Raw genomic sequence first — 13,751 nt, forward strand, 5'->3', positions numbered from 1 at the left:
TAGTTGTGTTGCAAAATGTAGTATTTATTTACCTAAATTTATCTGCTAATAGAACTTTACTTTGAAGAAATTTAAAATCGATTACCCCAATGGCTATTCATCAAATTTATTCAGTCCGAACGAGCTGGTGACGAGAGGCACACACATTTATATGTGCCCTGCAAAAATCGTTGGACCATGTAGCGGGACAGCTCGAGTCCCTCGCGATCATTGCTCGTGTTAAACGATCGTAATCCATATATCCGATATTTTTGTGCTGTGTTTCCAAGAAGTATGTAGGTACTTCAATGGAATAATCCCTTGGAGCAGTTTTGTGCTACTCTGATGTAATGCAGAACTGGAGTATATGTATGTATGGTCCTGCCCTGGGATATCGCAATGTTAATTGAACCAAATTTTGTATATGCATTGCGGGTAATTTTGGAGTGCTCATTGACCCTTAGTAAGTACTCTTTACATGCGTGCAAGGATTAGTCGCGATTTGTGCGGGGGATGTATGTATGTATATGTACATATTAGGGTGGTCCTCAAAATATCATCGGCATGGCACACCTCTTTATTTTGTTCTACATACACTATAACCAAACTAAATAAACTATTTTCTCAGTGTACGTACAAAATAAAGACACCCTCGAAAATTTCACAATTTAAAAAAAGAAAATTTCGGGTCGCTACCATAGTTTGAAAATATATAATTTTAATTTTGCTATAACTCAGCGAGTTTATGAATTTTTATATACAAATACAATTTGGCGTTTTTTTAATAATTTTTTTTTTAACATTTGTAGCAACACCCAAAAATTTGTTTAAAATTTTTTAAATTTTTGTTGTACGTAAAACAAAATAAAAGGATGCGTAAAACTCAATTTAGATGTAGATATTTTTAAGAGCCACCCTAATGCGTGCATACATATATCAGTGTAAGTTGTCTGACAAATGGATAACGATACTGAAAGGATTGCTATTAAAAAGCCATTCCGACTCTCGAGGGAGTTACTGCCGCAAGTGGAAGACTAACTTGACTTGGCCAAAGATAAAGTCGAATGAGACGGAAAGCAAACTTTCTCCCAATATGTATGCAAATGTAATTAATTTTTATACGGTGTTATGCTTATGTCGCAGCGACTCCTTCTGCTGTTGCCCATTCATATGTACATATCGAGGGCTTATATTCAATACCCTCGATCTGCAGTTTTCACAAAAATTTTATGCTGATATAAAAATCCACCTTAACTGTCATCGGTGATCTTAATGCTCACCTTGTACAACGATTGGCAGAAGAATTCACGATTGCATTGCAAAGTTAGAATTAACATCAGCGATGAGAGGTAAGTCCCAGATGGGTTCTAATATCACAAAGTAGTTTTTGTGAAAATTGCAGATACAGGGTATTGAATATAAGCCCTCCATATGTACATGTACCTGTTTAAAAGTAGTGATTATGTACTATGTATGTGCATTAGGGTGGCCCTAGGATTGCTCTATATCGAAAAAAATTACTAGAGGTCTTTTAAACCGCTCAAAGTTTTCCATGTACATATTATACAATTTTTTTATATAACCATTTTTTAATATTAACTATTTTTTACAGGTCCCCGAAAACCCCCAAAAAAAATGCAAACGGGGTACCCATAAATAATCTTTAGTATTAAGAAATGGCAAAATAAACAATTAGGTATTATTACTCGAAGTCTGCTGAAGAGAAACAGAGTTCTCCGACCGAAAAATATTGATTTGCAAGAATTCTATACCATTTCCACGAAAACAGTTCTTTACCATACATATAAAATACATACAAAACTTTGAGCGCTTTGAGCGACCTCTACATATTTTTTATTTCGAAATAACATATAACAGGGGTATAGTCTTTTACGATATAGAACAATGCCAGGGGGTGAGAGCCAACTTATCTGCATACATATTTGTATTTTGAACGAAAACATTTTTTCTACATAAAAATTTAGATTTTTCGAAAAATCCCTCATTTTAATCTATTTTTAAAGATCTGTCCTTTTCCTTATACTATTTTTTCACTTAAATTTTCGCTACATGTACCAACACTGACTTGAAGCCGTTCTTTAAACGAATTGTTGTAGACACGTTGGCCCTTGTCGATTTCTGATTATAGGCCCTGTAGTTGAACTCCCCGAAGTAGCATAAGCGAATTATATGCTCCCCTGTTTTCTGGTCTGAGTCCTGTCGAACTAATTTTGAAGTAGTTGGAGGGTTGGCCAATACCTTGAGCATTGCTTAGTTATCACTAAAGGCACATAAATTCTATTTATTTTTCAACACCTAGCCTATGTCCTTGAGGATAGCAAATATATCGGCTTGGAATACCGAGACATGGTATTCTCCAAGATAGAAGTGAAGATTGTCCTCATTACGTTCGATATAGGCACTGTGTAAAATTTGGATCCCGGGACCAGAATTAAGATTAAGCCAACTCTGTGGTGAAGAAGAGGAATCAACAATGGAACACCTCATTACCACCTGCCCAACAATAGCTCACCGCAGATCTCAGCGATATCGACCCAATGCAGATTTCGCAGCAAGGGTTAATACAATTCTTGTGTATACTAAACAACTAAAGTTTAAATAAGGGCACAATAGATCAAATTTGGTCGCGGTGCAATGGACCTGAAGACCTACCCTTACATCACCATAACCATAACGAAATAACTGCCAGAATCAGAAAACTCAAAATTGTAGAACTTATTTCTTCAACAAAAGCAAAGGGTGTGTACTATCCTATGGCATTGAAAAGACATTAACGCCTAGATTTGCTAATAAGTGAACGAGTTTCCTATTTTTCATTGGTTTTTTGTTCTTACTTAGTTTTGGTGGTATGTTTTTGTTGCTTCCCAAAAGTACCGAATATAAGCGGAGCTACGCCTATCTGCCGCCCCTAAATTAGCGCGTCAAGCGAATAGAACTGTCAAAAATCCTCACGCCCATACAATATGTTTCAAGCATCCGACAATAATGCAGCGCTAGCGCTGAGCCAATGGAATTTTCATTTCTGACAGGGCGTTAAGTGTTGAAGTTGGCTGCAGAATATAGAAACAAAGGAAGCGGGCAAAAAAGTGAAAAACAAAACGAAAACAAAAATTTCACGCGTCTATTTGGGTATATCGCGCGCTGGAACTCGTTGGCGGCCTTAGAAAACGCAACACTTAGCCCTCTCTCTAACTTTGCGACAGCAATATTCTATTCTGCTATGAAAAGTCTTTAGCATAAGCCACGAAAAGCTTCCTCTTCCAGTTTGCTGTGTGTGACTCGAACCTAGATGCCTCACCACTCACCTACAGCCGGCGAATTATTGAATAATCTTCAACAAAATTATATTATAAAAGTCACGTGACTAGTTCAGGAGCTGAGACTTTTAAAACCTGTTTAACTAACTGCCCATCTTAAGTACAGTACACAAAAGCTCTCAAAGACCTGCAACTTAAGCTACTCGAAAAAAATGCAAAATATATAAATAAAAAAACAGCAAAGCTTTACTTTTGTCGTCGCTGCTTTTTCCACGACTGTTAAAATGTGAATAAACGCTAACACTTTCAAATTTCTAAAACATTATTTTGACTATTCGTATCAGTTGTTGTAGTTGTGGTTAAATGACTTTATTTACAAGTTTCTTTTCGCGCTGGCTGCCATTGCAGATGCTAGCAGATGCTTTTATGAAATGACAGAAATACTCTCGGGCAATATTGTTACGGTTATTACTCCAAGCATTATTGTTTATTAAAAAAAAAAATAAAAAAAAATTGTGTCGTTATGACCATTGTTTACATTTTGTGTTAATTATTTGTTTTGTATTTTATTTTATTTTATTTTGGTTAACAAACAATAGTTTGCATACCTTTCTTTTTATATCATTTCACCATTAATTATTCACCTTCTCATTTAGCTGTTTAAGCAATTTTGTCATTCGATTTTGCTTTTTGCAAATAACTTCTTTTCCTATGCAAATATATGCATAGTTTTATATGTAAATGTGTGTATGTATGCACATCCTCAACCGGTTAGACAGTCAATATTCATTCATTTGGGTTTTGTACTTTTTTTAGAAAATTGTTTGATAGCCCGACAAACAGCTAGAGGTTATAAATGAGACTAAATGTTAATTAACATAAAACAGACAAAGGAGAGCATATTTACATGTGTGAGTAAAATAGAGCACTTTTACCACTCTCCTTTTTTTTTGTTTTAAGAAAAAAAAGTAAACTAAGGAGACCAATTAAAAAGTTACACCACCCTGAAAAAATAAAAAATCGAAATATGTTCGCTTTCAAAATTCGACATACCACATTAGGTCAAATGATTACTTTTTCTGTGCGAAATTAATAGCAGCTAAAATATTGCATTATTTTAATGTAAAAAGATGGAAAACGTTAAAACAAGTGTAAAGGCAGTAAATAAAATGTTAAACAGACTTGGCTTTCGTAAAACAGAACTTACTGCTTTTTTGTATGTTCAAATGATGAGTATATGTTTTAGGTATTACTCAAAAACATTGTCCAATTAGCTTGGTTTTGACACAAGTTATTTTCTTATCATACACAACCCGCTCCTCTTTAAAATGAGCTATATAATAAAATAAGTATGGTCACATGTACATAAATGGTTTCTTCTAGCGATTAGTTATGGCATTATCGAAATTCCTAAATTAAAAAAAGAAAAATATTTACTACATGTCTCGCAGATATGTGTTGAGGAGAGATTCCTAAAGCAGTTTGTCTTCATAAATCACTTCATTTTCACTTGAGGTTTCAGTATTTCCAAATTCTCCACCGATATTATCTATTTATATTCAGAATACAAATGCTGCTTTGTGACACATTTACCGAAAATCGCTGGTAACTTCCTGAAAAGAATACGAATGTATAACTAATTTGTTAAAAGAATGTTCAAAGCTCTATTCACTTTGAGTAAAAAAAATTGGAAATTTCAGTCCGTGAGTTCTCTCAAGGATTTGCCTTTTTGCGAAGGCGCTAGTGTATTTGTAACATAGCCTCGGCTACGCTACAGGAGATGAAATGTAATGCAAATTGAGGCTGCTATTTTTTTTTTGGTATCACATACTTCCATTTTCACTATTTATCACCATTAAAACGGATTATTTATCACCAAAAAATGTTGGAGATATTTTTGGAGATAGCTAAAAATTCGGAAAAAGGTTGGCTATCCTATTTTAGCACTTTAGCGATAGCGAAAGTTAGAATCCGGCTGATGGTCGACACAGTTGGCTTTTTGATTTCGAAAAGAACCTCATCAGCAAGAAACGCAATGTTTTCAGATATAAATATTTTAGCATCCTTTCCAAATTGTTTCCCATAATTTTCATATTTATTTGATAAATAATTGCAAAAAATACGCGTTTTTTTCTTCTAAGAGTTTCATGGAACTTTCGCAAATATCAGCAGCACCAAATTTTTTTTCAACATGGTTGACAACTGAAAAAGGCTTTTCTTTTTTCGAACATCCAATCAGCCAAACTTCAAACAACTTGCCTTTTGTGATAGCATGATAGCCCACAAAAAACCTTTTCTCATGAAAACGGCTAAAAACGGCAAATTAAGTAAAATAAATTGAACTCATTACATCTTAATTTATCCATTTCCGATTCCATTTTGTTTGCCGAAAGTTAACAAAATTGTAAAAGCTTACATAAAATCATAAATTGAAATAAATCAGAAAAATTTTTGAGGTTATGCAAATAAGTCAGTTTTTTGCAAACAAATGATAAAAAGTCACTTTTTTAAATTGGGACATAGGTTCTCACTTAGATATAGTTTTTTTCGCCATGTAAAATTTTCCTTTAGTTATTCGAACTTTACAAAAACAATGCACTTGAAATTTACAAAATAAACCGGTTGCGCAAACACGCAAACGTATCAATAACGTTTTGAAAGTGTAACTTTGGTTTATTGCTGTATAACAGTGTTTTTTATTTTACAAAAACTAAGTGAAGTTTCTGTTATTTTGGAGTATTCTCTACAGAATTGCAACAAAAAATAATGTAAAACTGCCTTTACGAAATTGCACTTTCGCACAGCCAAATTTATCATTTGACCTAATGTGCATACTCTTAAAAATAATCTAAGCGCTTGCCCAGTCCGAAATTGAAAGTACTTCAGAAGTTACTGCAGTTTGAATTGGGAGTGGTAGAAAGGCGGTACATTTTTTCTTATCCGCTCTTTCTCGAAACGACTTTTTTTAAAAAGGTGTACAGGAAATCTCAAGATCTACTGTACCGATTTGATTGAAATTCTTACCCGAAATGCGTCCAGTTCTTAAATTATAAATTTAATTAATTAAACATTTTCATTAAAATTCATGTCATTTTATTCAAACCACTGCCATTTTAAAAAAAAAATGTATAACATTTTTCGCATTTTCCTTGTTAGTGTTTCCGACAGGGTAGGAATATAATGCGTGGAACGCTTCTCTGTCATCCCTTGTCAAATTTTTTCTCTACGTGCCGCTATGGCTACTTACTTAAATAAGAAAAGGAACTAATTGATGACTCATATATCCACTATTTTATAATGTTTTAATTTTTTTTAATTAGTCTTAAATATATCGAGACCCGAGTGGAAGATCGACCTATCTCGGCAGCCAGTTCAAAAACGCCCTATTTCAGAAAATTTTACAAGAACGCCCTACTTCGGAATTTGGTTGAAGAACGCCCTATCTCAGAATCATATCTTGTGTATAAGATAACTAAATTCGACTTTTCAAACTGGTGGAAATCCTTTTCAAAAGTATTTTCAAACTAAAACCTTCTTAAATTTTTTTCGTCTAACATGGTGACTATTTCAATAAACTGATGAACATAGTTGAATTTAAATGATGCAATCAAAAGTTTTCAAACCCATTTCGATTGATACCCATCCTTCGGTAATTCATTTATCTCATTAAATAATTTAAATTTAACTTTTTAAACAAATGGCAACTCTCTTCCTACACCTCAAAAACATTCTAAATTTTCAAACTAAGCATTTCTTAACAAATGTTCGAACCAAAGATTTCTTAACACCCTTTCGTTTGACCACCGTATTTTTATACCCGAGCGCACTTGTGCACAAGGGTATATTAATTTTGTTCACATAACGGTTGTTTGTAACAGCCAAAACGAATCGAGATAGATATAGACAAATGTATACATAAATGATCAGGATGAAAAAAGAAATCGATTAAGCCATGTCTGTCTGTCCGTCCGTCCGTCCGTCTGTCCGTCTGTCCGTCTGTCCGTCTGTCCGTCTGTCCGTCTGTCCGTGTACACGATAACTCGAGCAAAAATTGAGATATCTCAACGAAATTTGGTACGTAGGTTTCCCTTAATCCAAGGTAGGTTGGTATTGAAAATGGGCGAAATCGGACTTTAACCACGCCCACTTCCCATATAACGGTAATTTCCAGAAATACGAAAACTGCGATATTTTAGTAACTATTGAAGATAATTCACTCAAAATTGATATTTAATAATAAATAATTTTTAGACGAAAAATAAGAATATTATAAATTTCTGGAAAATGGGCGTAGCCACGCCCACTTATGGTTACATGTGTATATCTTGGTAACCGCTGCACCAATTTCTTCCAAACTTGGCACAGTTGTTGGCCTTGGTACAGCATAAAAAACCGCCGAAACTTTTTAAAATCGGACAATAACCACGCCCACATCCCATATAACGGTAATTTAGAGAAATACAAAATCTTCGATTGAAGCTAATTTATTCAAAATTGATGCTTGCAACAATTCTTTACCAAGAAATACGTTTATGGTAAAATTTTGGAAAATGGGCGTGGCACCGCCCACTTATGATCACATATAAGTATATCAGTAACCGTTCTACCAATTTGTACCAAACTCGGTATGGTTATTGTACTTGCCACGTGTAAGCAAAACGTTGAAAATTATTGAAATCGGACTAAAATAACGGCCGATTCTCATATAACGGTAAATTTAAGAAATGCTTGAAACTTCAGTATTTCGAAATTGAAGGACGCTAATTTACTCAAAATTGATACACCTCGGCTTACCATCTAGCGGAAGGTTTCGGAAGGGTGAAAAAACATATATTTAATACTTGCGCCGGGTATTTAATGTTCGGCTCCGCCCGAACTTAGACTTTCTTACTTGTTTTTATATAAATTTCTCGAAATCAATATGGGTCGCAAAAGATTCCATAACATATAAAATCACAATCTAAACCTGTAAAAGTAAATCTTAATTGTTTTGACATTTGCATTAACTAATTTTGTCTTCTTATATCGAACTAAATAACTCTTTCACTAAAAATTTCTTACTACCAACTTTTTTATTGAAGTTATTTAAGCAGCATGCTTTATGCGAAGAATGCTCCACAAGGCTCTATTATCGATGTACAAAATGGAGATAAGAAAAGCTCGAATCATGAAGTGGCACAAGTTGTCTAACGCTTACAGGTCCAAATAAGAGGAAGATAAGAGGAACGTTATCAAATTATATCATCAAAATGCAACAATACGCAATCGGTTACAAATTTTTAACGTTCATTGACATCCAGCGTAACCAGAAAGAAAAAGACACAAAAGAAGCAATAAACTACCATAAGCAATAAAAAAAACCTTTGTAAAAACTAAAACCGTCGCCGATAAAAAGTAATGCATGTTTGGGGAAATAAAAATTGCATAAAAAATACTACAAAATTTTAAATGAATACAACTACTTTTACTTTCAACTTTTTTACCTTTTTTTTTTTTAACGACAGCACAGTTATATAGCTACATACAAATGTAAATCGCGTGCTATGCCAAAATTGCGCGACATGCATTTGTCAAATAAGCGCGTGCATATTGCTTAGGCCATAAATAAAGTGTTGTGCAAAATTTATGCAACGCGGGGAGTTATGAAAAGATTTTTGCTAAATTTTTTGACGGAATAAATATATCTAAAATTTTGAAAAATTATTAACCCTACAAAGATACTTTATGATTGATGTTTTTATTTTCTGTTGGTTTTTTTGCACTATACAGGTAAATCAGGACGGAAATTAGTAATCTGATCATTTTTGGCATAGTGTTCAATAGTGTAAAAATTCTATTATTTTTTGTGAAACTTGTGTTTCCACTTCCCTCTTCATCCGCAGAAAATTTTTGTTTTCGCCGACCTCTAGAAAATTGGATTCCTAACATTTTTCTGGAATATTTTAACATTCTAACTGGAAGGGTTAAAAACTGGTTCAAAAAGACACGTTGTGGTAGGGCTAAAGGGTTAAAATATTCCTTTAAAAAAAATGCTTGATAAATTTAATTAAAATTCTCTTAAGTACAGAGTTATATTTACAAGTCATTTTATGCATTAAATGACATGTAGTAAAATTGATTTTTTTTACCAATAAAGTTGGCACCTTTAACACACTTTAAAGAAGAATTGCAATTTGACTACACGTACGGACAAGTACTAACGTTTGGGCATAATTTAGTTGATGCCGAAAAATAGCTGGTTCTGCGGAGTTGAAAAATAGATTGGCCACCCCACCTCTGCCATCAACAAAATATGAAAAAATAATAATAATTCCGAGTGCTGGGTAAGTGTTGGTTAATTTTCAATTTCTGCTAATACTCTGCTTTCCGGCCATGAACACTGGAAATATAAATACTTTTCTGCAAGATTTTACTCGCGAGTTTGAAATACTGTTGAAAATATTAAAAAAAAAGATGTCGTCTTTAAATTCTTTACATTTTTGGTGAATTATTGTGTTTTTTAGGTCAAAAACGATTTTTTTTTCAATATAATTTTCTTTTACCTCTTGTACATTACGCCAATATTTAAAAAATATTTAAAAAATTTCTTGACGCACTTCATATAATATGATTTTTCCAGGCCGTAAAATTTATTTAAGTGATATTTGCGAAAGCCTTTCACTTTACCTGGAGCCATTTTTCAGGATTTACACTTCGCCTCTTTCTCTTTTAAAGGCAAACGGTGAGATAATTTTGTGTTCGTTTCTTAAAAATTAAGTTTTGTCAGGGGAGATAGTTGATTAAAACGACAATATTATGAAATGTGTGAGCTAGACAAGGCCAAAAAGGCAAAAGCATGTCCTTTTACATTTTTTGGAAGAAACGAAATCACTATAAGGAAGGAGGTACCAAGGTCGCTAGGATCATTGTGTGATTGTTCCACTGCACACCATTCACAAAGGAGGCAAAAAGCACGAATTAAATAGTTAGCCATTGAAGAATAAGTGGATTATAAAATAATAAGCATTTTTATAAAAAAAAAAAACAGCATACTTTGCTTAAGTTTTTCACACTACTGTGCAAATTGAGTAAGTACACGCATGATATGGAGTAAAGTGCAGTACGTGGGAAAATTGTGAATTACGAGTAATATGTCGCCGGCTGCCAGTGCGTACGCATAAAGCATTTAACTGCACACATGCATACGTACGCACTTTTAAAGCTAGCTCGATTTTTGCTGAGGAGCTGTGCGTCTGCCAATTGGCTAAACTAACTTCATTTTGGCATTGCGTTAATTTCCTCTATTTTTTACGATTCTTTTTTTATTACATTCGACATTTTTTTTTTTTGTTTACACGCATACTTACATATGTACATACAAAACTACATATAAATATGTGCATCACATCAAATTATGTACATAATTTATATGGTTTTGCATTCATGCACGACAATCAATTACATAAAAGGTGAAAATCACTACAAATCGGCTGCATAGAATTTTAATGAAAATTTGTCATTGGTCAGGGTTGGCAATTTGCATGCATACCCCCATACATACATACCTCTATATACTATATACAAAAAATGTATACATATTTGTTGCAATAGCGATAAGTTACTGAATAGCAAATGAATATTTGTTGGCAACGAGCAGAGCTGAAGAGAATAGCGTTTACAACATTTACACGATGAATTAATGCATAATTATGCAATATTCGTTGGCTTTGAAATAAATTTGTGTAATGAATGAAAGTAGTGGTAAATAGCTTGTAGTAGTTACATAATATACCGTATAACTTTTGCGGCGAAAAAAAATTGTCAGGCTCGAGTTGGCGGTTAATGATTATCGTTTCGGGCAGTTGGACGGCCTTAAGCTTCTGCGAAACCTATTGTATTGAGATCAAAATCGTCAAAAATGCATATAACATTTCCTCTTACGATTTAAGCCATCGACTCTACATTTGGTTAATATTTATTAATCAACCACCCCCCTTTTACCTTTTAGATAGCGACAAGTATTCGCGCTGGTCCCGTTGTTGACATTCTCGGCGATGAAATGACGCGCACCATTTAGTCTTCGATTAAGTACAAGCTAGTCCTGCCTTTTCTCGACACCGAATTGCATACATACATACGATCTCGGCATGGAGAATCGCGACAAAACCGATGATCAAGTCACCGTCGATTGCGCTGAAGCGATTAAAAGCCCGTACAAAATGAAAACGACGAGGAAGGTGGTGCACAGAGGTAAAAATTATTTTTCACCAGATAACCTGATAACCAGGCAAACGTGAACAACTACAGTGTTTAGTTTATCGGGTAGTATTTATGTTGAAAATAGAAATATAGAGGTTGTTGCTCGATAATGCGCAAATGCTTCTTTTCATATTGAAAAATACCCTAAATATGAATATGGATTTATATTACGCTGGTTAGGTAAAATGCTAAACTTTTATAATAAAAAATAAAAACATTAAATAAAAAAAAATAAAAATAGCCAAAACTAGTCAAAGTGGCGCTTGACCTAATCAGCTGACCACAAGTTTACCTATATAAATTTTTTAGCAGTAATTACTAATTGCATAAATACTATTAAATTTGATTATAAAAATAAAAATAAAAAAAATCTGTACTAAGTTTTTGAATTGAATCTTCTGTAATTGAAATCCGGAAATCCGGATAGTCGCATAACAGAAAAACGGCCGGATAAGACGGATTCCGGATATCTACCGGGTACCCGGTACATCCCTAGTATTTATAATTATTTGTTAAGTTTGCTGTTTTTTTTTTCAGTAAAACCATACTAACTTGACCTTAGTGAAACTTTAAAAAATAATAGATAATAATTGTGCGTATACATTTTTGCGATCATTTTTCAAGTTTTTTCTCTTTCTTTTGTTTGTATGTGCGGATTCGATACTTTAGAAATGTCCCGATTTTTGTTCACAGAAATCTGGTCACCGTAACTATAGGAACACTTTTTCCATATACATACGTACGCCCTTTTCTCCAGCGAATATTCTTTTTTTGGACTCTTTCCTGAGCGTCCCTATGAGCCTTATGCAGTGTACAGGGAGTCTTACCCTGCAAAAATCGCTGGACCATGTGTCCACTTCTTTCATATTCGAGTACATAGATACTTACAAAATACTCCTCTGTAATGCAGTAGCGGACCAATTCAGGTCTATTGGACTGTGTGGCCAAGAGGTATGTACATAGGTACTCCAATGGAATAATCGTTTGCAGTAGTTTTTTGCTACTCTTATGTAATGCAGAGCTGGATTATATGGCCCTGCCCTAAGACATCGCAATGTTAATTGGGCCATATTTTTTATATGCATTTGTTGCATGGTGTCGCGATTTTTGAAGGGTGCATTGTTCACCCCGCCATCATGTAAGTATGTGTGCGTTTCCATGTATGTTTGTGTATTGATCGCAACACAGCATACTAGCCTTAGCAAGTTTTGACTATAGCATAATTTTAGGCATATATATTTATTTTATTGTAGCTGGCTGATATTATGAAATTATTTTTGTATGGTAAGCAAACTCACCAGCGTCTACGCCAGTGATGCCAACTACGGCAGAATTCCCCGATTTTGGTGGAGTTTGAATTTCTCGGCGGAATCGGGGAATAGCTTAAAATTTTGGGGGAATTAAATATATAACAAATTTGTATTAGAAAATTCCTATTGAACATAAAATTACAACTTGTAATAGCAATCCCTCATTACAGTGTTGCGGAGTTAAACATAGCGTAATTGCCTCATGCCGTGTGGATATTAAATAAATTTGCAAAAGTTCATACCGACATTTTTCACTTGACGTTTGTATTTGACACTATCATTTCTCACTTCGTGTACGGCGCCAAGCTAACGTCTGGCAAAGTTTCGACCAGTCTTATAAAAGTATGTATTTCTCAATGTATAGAGAATTTTTCCGAAATTAATTTCAAAACCCTGCAATCTGAAATAGGCTTGGCATAGATGCTTTGGAGGCAATTTTACTTGCAAAACAACTATTAACAAATAAAACCCCTCTTGATTTAAGTGCGACTTTCATCAAGAAATATAATATTCTAAGGAATACATAGTTCATCTATGCCAGATAAACATATAGGACACATATGATTTACGAGATATACTAAGAGGTATGAGTTTTGTATATTATTAAAAAAAAATCTCTCCTTATTATCTCATCATAATTAATTAAATTTATGTATTTTTTATAAAATGGGAAAAAAGTGCCTTAAATAGTAAACGTCATTTTGGGGGAAAACTATTGAAAATAGTGGAATGTTTCCATAAATTTCGGGTTATTAGCCCTAATAGAGTTGGCATCCCTGGTCAACGCAGCAATGCAGGCTAACTCGTCGTTTGCAAATTAATTAATAGTCTACTAAAATGCGGTTGTTAGCTTTAAAACTATTTATTTATTTATAGAATTAAATTATTTAGAGCAATTTTTTTTATAATTCACAGAAAAATTGCTTACAATTAGCATCAATCGTGG

The 13,751-nt window shown here is 33.8% G+C and overlaps 1 protein-coding gene across 2 annotated transcripts in view; it reads left to right on the plus strand.

Annotated features, from left to right (window-relative positions):
* The window catches only part of LOC118747792 (isocitrate dehydrogenase [NADP] cytoplasmic), a 52,810-nt gene that overhangs the window by 26,302 nt on the left and 12,757 nt on the right, over nt 1-13,751 (plus strand). Inside the window, exon 1 of one of the 2 annotated variants that reach the window (XM_036481927.1) lies at nt 4,415-4,428. The exons of the other annotated variant lie outside the window; for it this stretch is intronic. The gene's annotated coding sequence lies outside the window, so the exon portion shown is untranslated. Of the gene's footprint in view, nt 1-4,414; nt 4,429-13,751 lie in introns of those variants that run through there. 2 annotated transcript variants of the gene reach the window in all.

The sequence above is a fragment of the Rhagoletis pomonella genome, unplaced genomic scaffold (genome assembly GCF_013731165.1).
Source record: "Rhagoletis pomonella isolate Grant_MI unplaced genomic scaffold, Rhpom_1.0 Rhpom_scaffold_00012, whole genome shotgun sequence".
NCBI lineage: Eukaryota > Metazoa > Arthropoda > Insecta > Diptera > Tephritidae > Rhagoletis > Rhagoletis pomonella.